The sequence below is a fragment of the Chrysochloris asiatica genome, unplaced genomic scaffold, assembly GCF_000296735.1.
Source record: "Chrysochloris asiatica unplaced genomic scaffold, ChrAsi1.0 scaffold00050, whole genome shotgun sequence".
Taxonomy (NCBI): Eukaryota; Metazoa; Chordata; class Mammalia; order Afrosoricida; family Chrysochloridae; genus Chrysochloris; species Chrysochloris asiatica.
In genome coordinates this window covers 3059476-3069374 of record NW_006408568.1, presented here as the reverse complement: position 1 = coordinate 3069374, position 9899 = coordinate 3059476, and positions in this window count along the sequence as shown.

The window sequence follows — 9899 nt, the reverse complement described above, 5'->3', positions numbered from 1 at the left end:
TCTCTCTGCTATACGTCCACCCGATCCGCCATCTTGTTTGCTCCTCTACTGTTTTTAAGAAGTTTAGTTTTTGTGGTTGTTTATTTGAGGCTCCACTGAGAAAACAGGTACCTACTAAGACTTCATTTTGCTTGGCTCCACCGTCAACACTTATGGAAGCAGCAGTCAAGAAATCAGACAACGTATTGCATTAGGCAAATCTGCTGCACAAGGCCTCTTTAGAGTGTTCAAGAGCAAAGATGTCAGTTTGAGAACCAAGGTGTGCCTGATCCAAGCCAGGTATTTTCAATACCTTCATATGCATGCCAGAGTTGGTCAATGAGTATGGAACACCGTAGTAGAAGTGATGAATTTGAGTTATGGTGTTAGAGGAGAATATTAAAGGTACGGTGAACTGCTAGAAGAACAAACAAATCTGTGTTGGGTGAAGCAAACCCAGAATGCTCCTTAGAAGTCAGAATGGTCAGACTTCCATCTCTTTTACTTTAGACATATTATCAGAAGGGACCAGTTCCTGGAAAAGGACATCATGCTTGGTAAAGTGGAGGATCAGTAAAAAAGAAGGCGATGCCAAATGAAATGGATTGGCACAGTTGCAGCAGAAACAGACTCAAACCTAACAATAATTGTAAGGATGGCACAGGACTGGGCAGTGTTTCGTTCGTTCTGTTGTACATAGGGTTGTGATAAGTTGGAACTGTTTTGGCAACAACTAACAATAACACCAGTATATCCTAAATCCCCAACACTAAAGACTTGGTTAATTATACCACTATTCCACTAGAATGTTTTTCAGGTATTTATTATAATTCTTGTGGATATGCATCTATGGTTGGCCTGATATCATCTTATCATATTAAGGTATTTTGTTGTTGTTGTTAAGTGCCTTCGAGTCTATTCTGATTCATAGCGTTTCCAGGAGTCCTGGTGTGGCACTATGGGTGCTGGACTGCAAAATTGGTTTGAACTGAAAGGTCGATGGTTCAAGCCCACCAGACGCTCCTTGGAATCCCTATACATAGTCACTATGGGTCAGAACTGACTCAACAGCACTTGAGAGCAGCAGCAGCAGCATAGCGTTTACAAGGAGCAGCTGGTGAGTTTGAAATGCAGACCTTAAGGTTCAAGCCGGCCTTGCAGTCCAGTGTGTTAACTCACAGTGCCATACCAGGACTCCAAATAAAGTTATAGAAAGAAAGTATATTATAAGGGCATAATCATATTTGTCCATCTCTATCTATCTATCTATCTATCTAGCTATCTATCTATCTATCTATCTACCTATCTATCACCTAAGGAAAAAAATAGACATAGAAAAGTATAACTTGATATTTGCTGTTAGTGAAAGCAATTGCTCTGGAATGGTGATAGTGAAATTTTGTTCTAGTCTATTATTTTATTTTCTGTAATGATCATATTACTACTGTATCAATATAAATTTAAATATAATTTTAAGAATGTGTAACTTTTCAAAGTAACTCAAATCACTTATTTTCTCTTCCTGAATCACCCAGGTTAATAAGAGAATTCTGAGAAATGAAGGTTAAAACACAGCACTAGAAAGAAAGAAGCCCAAGTTGAAAAGTATTCATGAGAGAGAATGTGTGTGTGATTGTGTGTGTGTGTGTGTGTGTGTGTGTGTGAGAGAGAGAGAGACAGAGAGAGAGAGAACGTGTGTGGGGGGTGGGGGGAGTGTTTATCGGGAGGCTGTGCAAGCAGATACTCTGCTTTCAATTTTAATGCCTACCTCTGCTCTGTCCCTCACATCACTGAAATCCTGATGAAAAGTCTTTGGTTTCCACTTTGATTCAGCCCTTCAACTGGCTTTACAAACCACAAAGGATGGGGAGTGGGAGACAAAAGGACCTCATCAGGATTTGACAGGCATATTACTCTCAGTGAAAGGAGATGCCTTTCTCCTTGCCCACTCTGAGGGTCTTTGGAAATGGGGTGAAGGGAAGGGTCACCCTGTTCTCCTGAGTGAAACCCTATGAAAGGAAGTGTAACTGGAGTTTGAGATACCAAAATGAAAGAAGGGCAAATGTTAATGAATGCCTGTAAGCTTTCCCTCCCATTGTTCCCATCCTGAACTCAAACTTTCCCCTAGTGCCTTTGAAAATCCAGGGAAGTAGCCAGTGTCATTTTCTAGAACAATCTGTAACTTCTCCTCATCCCCCACCACCACACATGCATACACAGCAATCCTCTCACTGTTGTTCAGAAGATCTATCCCCACCTCAGAGAGGGAGAGTCCAGCTCAGGACAGAGGGTTGCCTCCTCCTATTCTCCCCAGGTTTCTGTGACAAGCTCCCTCCAGAGAGAAATAGAAGTAGAAATCATGTCACCATTTTGGTTCAAGGATGCTTTGGACCTTCCACTATTCCTTCTTGCACAAAAGAGACAAATCACCCCTAAAGAGCAGCCAGCACTTGGGCCTGTCCTCCCCTTACAAGTCTTCCATGGGTCTCTTACCTGATTTTTTTTTAATGCTTTATTGTGAATTATGTGATAGCTTACATGGTTACCTGATTTTTTTTTTTTTTTAATTAAATGTTTTTATTTTGCATTGAGTGAAAGTTTACAGGGCACATCATGAGCTTCACATTCAACCATTCATATAGCTTGTTTCATTACATTGATTATTATCCCCGCCATATATCATCAGTTTACAGTGTTTCTCTCTATCCTCTTTAGCTTTTTTTTGGATGGGGGGGACTGGAGGGGGACTTGCCTTTTTGGAATTTACAGTCTCGGCTTTTAGGGAAGGTTTTTACATTTGTCTGTGGATATCCAGGGTTCATGTATGAGATTACTAACAAGCATTACTGAATAATCAGATGAGGGACAGTTTGCTATGTCTACTAGGTGGCTAGGGTCTGATCCTCAGAGCCTATGGTTTGGACGGTCAACAACGCTTGGGCCCACAGGGGCTTGACCTCCTGACGGGGTCTGTACTGTCTGCATCTGAGTCCTCCTTATTTATTGATTGTTTAAGGGGCGCTGCCTGTCTTAGGTGGTCAGTGCGAATTCCTCAGTCTTACCAGTCATTGAGACTCATTGCAGCATGGCATTGTCTCTGTCTTAAGTAGCCGAGGTTCCACGTGATCCTTACCCGTCTCTGGCCACACGTCCAGCATAAACAGCCGCCATCCGAGGAAGGCAGGGAGGGAGGAGATCAGCTGGGGACCCCATGCGCCCGACGTTGCCGGTCCACCACCTGCTCTAAGGTGACCAAGCAGGATCACTATGCTGAGGTTCAATCCAGTTCTTAGGGGATCTTACTCTCTAGCATGGGTAGCAAATCGGTAGCCACTCAGTGTTGACTTTGAGAATTACTTATATCATAAATTTGAGCATGTAGCTGATGAATATCCCCAGTGGTTACCTGATGTTTTGACCAAACATTCCTACCTCCATCATGGGCCCTGGCCAATGCTTCCCCTGCCACTCTGATCAGTGTATCTGCCAAATTCATAGTCTACTGCTTTTGACTTGCATCTGCTGCTTCTTCCTCTAACCATATTGAATTTTTCTTCCTGCTATTTCTCTTTGTCACTGTTGGTATTAGTTATTAGCTGCCATCAAATCAGTTCTTGCAGCATCTCATCATTGGTGGCCACTCTGACCATTGTGACTCATAGTGTTTTTACTGACTGGCTTTCTACCAAGAAGTAGATCTCCAGGTCTTTCTTTCTAGTTCTTCTTAGTCTGCAAACTCCATGAGAACCTGCTCAGCATCATAATAAATACAGGCCTTCACTGACATGTCAGTGGAGGCTGTGCATGATGTCCTGGAGTCGAACCTGAGCCCCTAATGTTCTTACCACCAAACTACCAATGTCTCCATTTCTTGTCACTTGAAGACACTAATGTTTTTTAAAGTGTTGCTAGTGACATTAACAGTGGGCTGGGGACTTAAGTGCAAAGTCCACAAAACCAGCCCTAGTGGGATTGGTTTGCATTCCAGCTTTTTCTTAGTCATTGTGGGTCTCAGGAGAGCCTTCAAATCAGTGTTCCTCAAGAAATGGGGCAGGGTTACTCTGCCTGCTTCGGTTCATCAGCTAACATACATCGGTTTAGAAATAGTTACTGAGTCCCAGTTCTGTACCAAGGACTGTGCTTGGCTATGGGGAAACAGGAAGAGACAGCGTAGAAAGGATCCTGACCTCCATCCCAGGGACCCCATTGTGTCCCCTAGTTGGAGAACAAGAAATGTTTATCGCCCTGTTGGTACAAGGTCACCAGGTTTATCACCACCACTCCCGCTGGGGAAAGTGAGATGTAGTTTGGGGAGATCTTTTCCCTTTCTTAATCGTACCCCTAACCTTCTCCCTCTACTTTCCCAGTGCCCAATGGAATATATGAAAAACAATCCCTGGATATTTGGCTACAATTTCTTTCTCAGAATGCATAGCCACCCATGGTTACATGTGCCAAAATTATCCTCCTCTTGTGCTCTTGGGGTATAACGTATGTGGACCTTTGAGAAAGTCTTTGGGTTGGAGAAGATGAGACCCAGCTTGTTTTAGCTTGTGTTAGTCCTTTTGGACAGATGATAATTCCCATGACCCCTTTTCCCAGATTGTCATCTTTCAATTCATTTCTAAAACTCTTCCTCCTCTGGGAAGTCCTCTGGGATTAAAAATCAAGATGGAGCATACTCTGAATCAATCATTGAACCAACTCCTGAATCCCACCCTGAGTGCTCAAGCTGAGCTGGAGCACAGAGAGGAGTACCAGGGCAGACACTATGCGTGTTTCCTTCACTTGGGACCTCAGCCAAATTTAGGGAGAAAAGTCTCTACACATTCAAAATTATTATTGTTTCCTGGAAGAGAAGTAGCCATCTTCTTCTTTGTCCTTGCAGCTGAGGTCTGCTGGTGGCTAGTGACAAAGGACTGTTTGGGCACTGATGGTTTAGGATACTCAGTTCAAGTCAGATCCCTGGCAATTATGACATCATATCTAATAATGTAATTTGTAGAACAAATTTCTACCTGCTTCGTACAGTACTTCATTTAGAAACTGCATCTACTTTTGCCATGAATAAATAGAACTTTTTTGATGTTGTTTTTGTCTTGTGTTCATTGTAGAAACTTAGAAAAATTCCCTATGTGCACAAACATATCTACCATAATACTATCAACCTAAGATAGCTAATGCTCCCACTTTAAGGTCTATTTCTCCATTTCTTTCTCTATGTATGCATGTGTGCAAGTATTCACCAGCTGCCTGAACACCTTGCTGCCTTGTCTCCTAATCCCCAACTGTGTGGACATTCTCTTCTTGCTGTTCCTTCCTCCAAATAGTGATTCCCTGTCACTAAAAGGTATTCATAGTCTTTTTGGTGCCTTAAAATATTGATTATAACATGATATTGATCACTCTGAAGTTGTTAGCTGTTGTCAGTTTCAATCTAACTCTAACTCCTAGAGATCCTTCGTTGTTGTTAAGTTCAGTGGAGTGGATTGTGACTCATAGCGACCCTGTATAGGGCTTCTGAGCTTTAAATCTTTGAGAGAGCAGAAAGGCTCATCTTTCTTCCACTGAGTGGCAGGGGGTTTACAGTCCAGTGCTTATCTTACCCTGATGTTGTTGCTGTTAACTGCCATCAAGTTGGTTCCGACTCATAGCGACCATGTATAGGGTTTCCAAGGAGCCACTGGTAGGTTTGAACCACTGGCCTTGTGGTTCAAAGCCCAGTGATGATTTTACAGAACCACACCAGAAGTCCTATCCCACCCTGTTGTTGTTTGGTGCCATCAAGTCAGTACCAACTCATAACGACCCTATGTACAACAGAACGAAACACTTCCTGGACCTGGGCCAACCTCACAACTGTTGCTACACCTAGCCCGTTGCTGTTGCCACTGAACTCCATCTCATTGGCGGGGTCTTCCTCTTTCTCTGAGCCCCCACCTTACCAAACATGATATTCTTCTCCGGTGACTGGTCCCTTCTGATAGTATGTCTGAAGTATGAGAGACGAAGTCTAGCCATCCTGGTTTCCAAGGAGCACTCTGGCTGCCCTTCTTCCAACACCAATACCATAACTTGAATGCATCAATTCTTCTATGGTCTTCCTTATTCCCTGTTCAACTTTCACATGCATATGAAAATATCTTACCCTTGGTACAATAAAAGGTTGCCTGGTCCTGTGTCAATTTCACCACCTCTGTTCAGTTTACTGTTGTAGTCACTGTAGTTTGAGTGTCTTCTAACTCAGGGGGCTCATCTTCCAGTAGTGGTGATGGTGGTTCTATGCTGTGGAATTGGTTCTGATTTATGGCAACCCTGTAAATCTTTCTAGGAACAGAAAGCCTCATCTTATTCCCATGGAGCAGCTGGTAGATCTGAACTGCTGACCTGGTGGTTAGTAGCCAAGTCGTATCCACTGTACTACTAGGGCTCCTCCTATTCCAGTAGTCGTGTTCTGTTGTGATACATGGGGTTTACACTAGCTAATTTTCTAAAGTAGATCACCAGACTTTGCTTCTTCGTCTAGGTATGGAAACTTTGCTAAAACCTATTCCCTATGGATGACCCTGCTAGTATCTGAAATGCCAGTGATAAAACTTTCAGAATCATGACAGCGCATAATCCACAACAGTTAAAACAAAGTGACATGCATGGTGCTAAGATCATAATATATGTGGCATATTGCAACCTACACTTCTCACTTAACAATCTGTCAAGATGAAACCTCTCCCTTTGTGATGACATTAATTTGCAACATGATTGTTATGGCTGCATAGTATTTCATCACAAGACTGTACTCTAACCAAGTTACTCATTGGTTATTCATTTAGATTGTTTCCAATGTTGTAACTATAGATATTGCCACAACAAACAACCTTGTAAATAGACCATTGTGAACATTTCCAATTGTTTTCTTCTTCTAATTTGTTCCTAGATATAAAATTATCCGGTCAAAGGGAATAAGCATGTTAAAGTTACAAGAGCCCTCTTGAGTGGAGTAGCAGAGATAGAAAGATGGCTCTGGAATGTGTGATGTTGGAGACATAGCTCCCTGATGTTGACAACCATTTCCTACCAGGTGGTTGATTCCAAACAGGACACTTGAACTCAGTGGAAAGGTGGAAGCGCAAAAGATCATCAGAGCTGCCCATTAAATTCTGCAAGAAGGGGTGGGCTAGGGCAATGGCATGTAGCCTGGAACTCAGACATTCTGAGAACTAAAAGCTCCCAATCTCTGTGTTTAAACCACCACCCATGAGGCCGAACAAGATCTTGAAAAATGTGGCTTGGGGCATTGCCAATCTCTATTAGCTAAAGGATCCCTGGTTCTGAAAAGCAAGATCTGTTGTATCTTCCCTCTGTCCCCTTGGCTTAATCTCCCCGTGTCTCTTTCTCCCTATCTGCTCCAGGGATCAGATTGGGGAAGGCATAGCCCTCTCTTTTCTTCTCTTGACTTCCAGGCTTTTTTTGTATCTATTTAGTTAACGTATGCAACAATGAATTATAGACACGAACTATCACATGTCAGGCACTATGTTAAGACTGAGGGTTGGGAAGCTTAATAAGAGATGGCCTTGAATATATCTATATTGTTGTTATTGTTGTTGCTAAGTGTCATTGAGTCTCTTCCAACTCATAGTGACACAGTATAGAGTTTCTAAGGAGTGGCAGGTGGGTTTGAACAACTGACCTTGCGATTAGCAGTCCAGTGCTTATCCTATATCACCACACCAGGACTACTTAAAGCCATTGTTGTTATTGTTGCTAAGTGCCATCAGGTCGGTTCTGACTCATAGCGACCCTGTACAGAGGTTCCGAGAAGCAGTTGGTGGGTTTGAACTGCGACATTGTGGTTCACAGTCCACTGCTGATCCTACAGTGTCACACCAGGAGTTCTTAAATCCATTAGGGACAAATATTAAACAAAAAGAGAAATCTTTCTCTTTAAAAAAAAAAAAAAAAGTATTGGGCCATGGACATATATGCAGTCAGCAGACCATGACCATATATGTCACACCAGGAGTCTATATATCTGTATCAGTCCTGGTATGGCACGATGGGATAAAGCACCGGATTGCAAGGTCGGTTTGAACCACAAGATCAGTGGTTGAAACTCACCAGCTGCTCCTTGGAAACCCTATACAGGGTCACTATGAGTCAGAACTGATTCACCGGCACTGGATAACAACAACATATATTGATAGATACCAGTATGCAGACTGATTGGCAGATCACTAAAGTATAATTATGAGGCAGTGATGGTTCAGTGATAGAATTCTCCCCTTCCATGCAGAAGACCCACAGTTCTGGTGTGACCCTGTAGACAAGAACACTGGATTATTAGCCAAAAAGTCAGTGGTTCAAACCCACCAGCTGTTCCTTAGAAACCCTATACAGGGTCGCTATGAGTCAAAACTGATTCATCGGCAGTTAACAACATGCAGAAAATTCCAAGCCAATATCCGCCAAGCTCAGTAACTGCCCATCTGTCAGCGACATCTTGTATGTTGCTATGAGTTTTCAGTGAAGCTTCCAGGATAACATGGACTAGAAAGATAGGCTCAGTGACCTACTTCTGAAAATCAGCCAACTAACCCCCTGTAGGTCCCAATGGAACATTGTATGATCCACAACTGGCCATGGAGATGTCACATGACAGGCAGGGTCTGTTCCATTGCCCATGGACTCAACAAGAGGCAGAGGCGACTCAATGGCAGCTAGCTCAAAGTATAGCTGCTAATTTCTGTTTCATTGGCATACTTTTTCTTAGAATATCTTTTCCCACCTTGTAAATTGTGGGTATTTAAAAAATCTGTGAGGAATAAATACTTGAAAGAGGAAATGTATGCTGAGAGTTGTGTCTCAAGTACATCCCCTAAGGGTTCTTTTTAAAAACAGCTTTATTGAGATAAAATTTTCATATCACACAATTTATTCATGTTAAGTATACAGCTCAATGGTTTTTAGTGTGCTTACAGGGTTGTGCACATCAACACAATCTAATTTTAGAACATTTCCATTCTCCCTAAAAGAAACCTCATGCCCACTTGCAGTCACTGCCAACTCTCCCTCCCCTCCACTGCCCACCCCTGGGGAACCACTAATCTACTTTCTGTCTCTATGAATTTGCCTATTTTGGACATTTCCTATAAATGGAACCATACACTATGCAGGGTTTTGTGTCTGACTTCTTTCACTTAGCATAGTGCTTATACAATTCATCCATATTTTAGCATTTATCAGTACTTTATTCCTTCTTATTGTCAAATAGCTTTCCATTGTATAGATAAAACACATTTTGTTTATTTGTTCATCAGTTGATGGACATTTGTGGTGTTTCTACTTTTTGGCTATTCTCAATAATGCTGTTATGAACATTCATGTATAAGTTTTCGAGTGGATATATTTTCTTATCTCTTGTGAATAGACTAAGGAATTAAATTGCTGGGTGATATAGGGGAACTTCTGAGCAAAGACTTAGGAAAGTATTTATAGAAAGAGGAGGTTGCTTAGCCAGATGGAGCTAAAACATATGTAAGGTTCATATGCAAATACACAAACAGGATCCTTACTGGTCACTTCCTATTGGAAACAAAGCCATGGGACCTCCCTTTTTCTCCTTTAACCAGACTTTTGGCTTTCAGAGAACTTTTATTTTTAAAGTTGATGTTGGTTTTCCTTCTATAAAGGCACTTGGCGCTGGGGAGGACTTGTCTCATACTTTTTTATTTTTTAAGTCATGTTGATATTTTCCCTCAATACAAATGTTACGTATGTTCATTGTATAAATATTTGATTTTATAATCTAAATGCAAAGAAAAACTAGATTCTAAAATGAAGAATACTATCTTTACCATTACCAAGATCCCCTGGTGGTATATACAGTTAACATACGTGGTTGCAAATCAAAAAGTTGATTA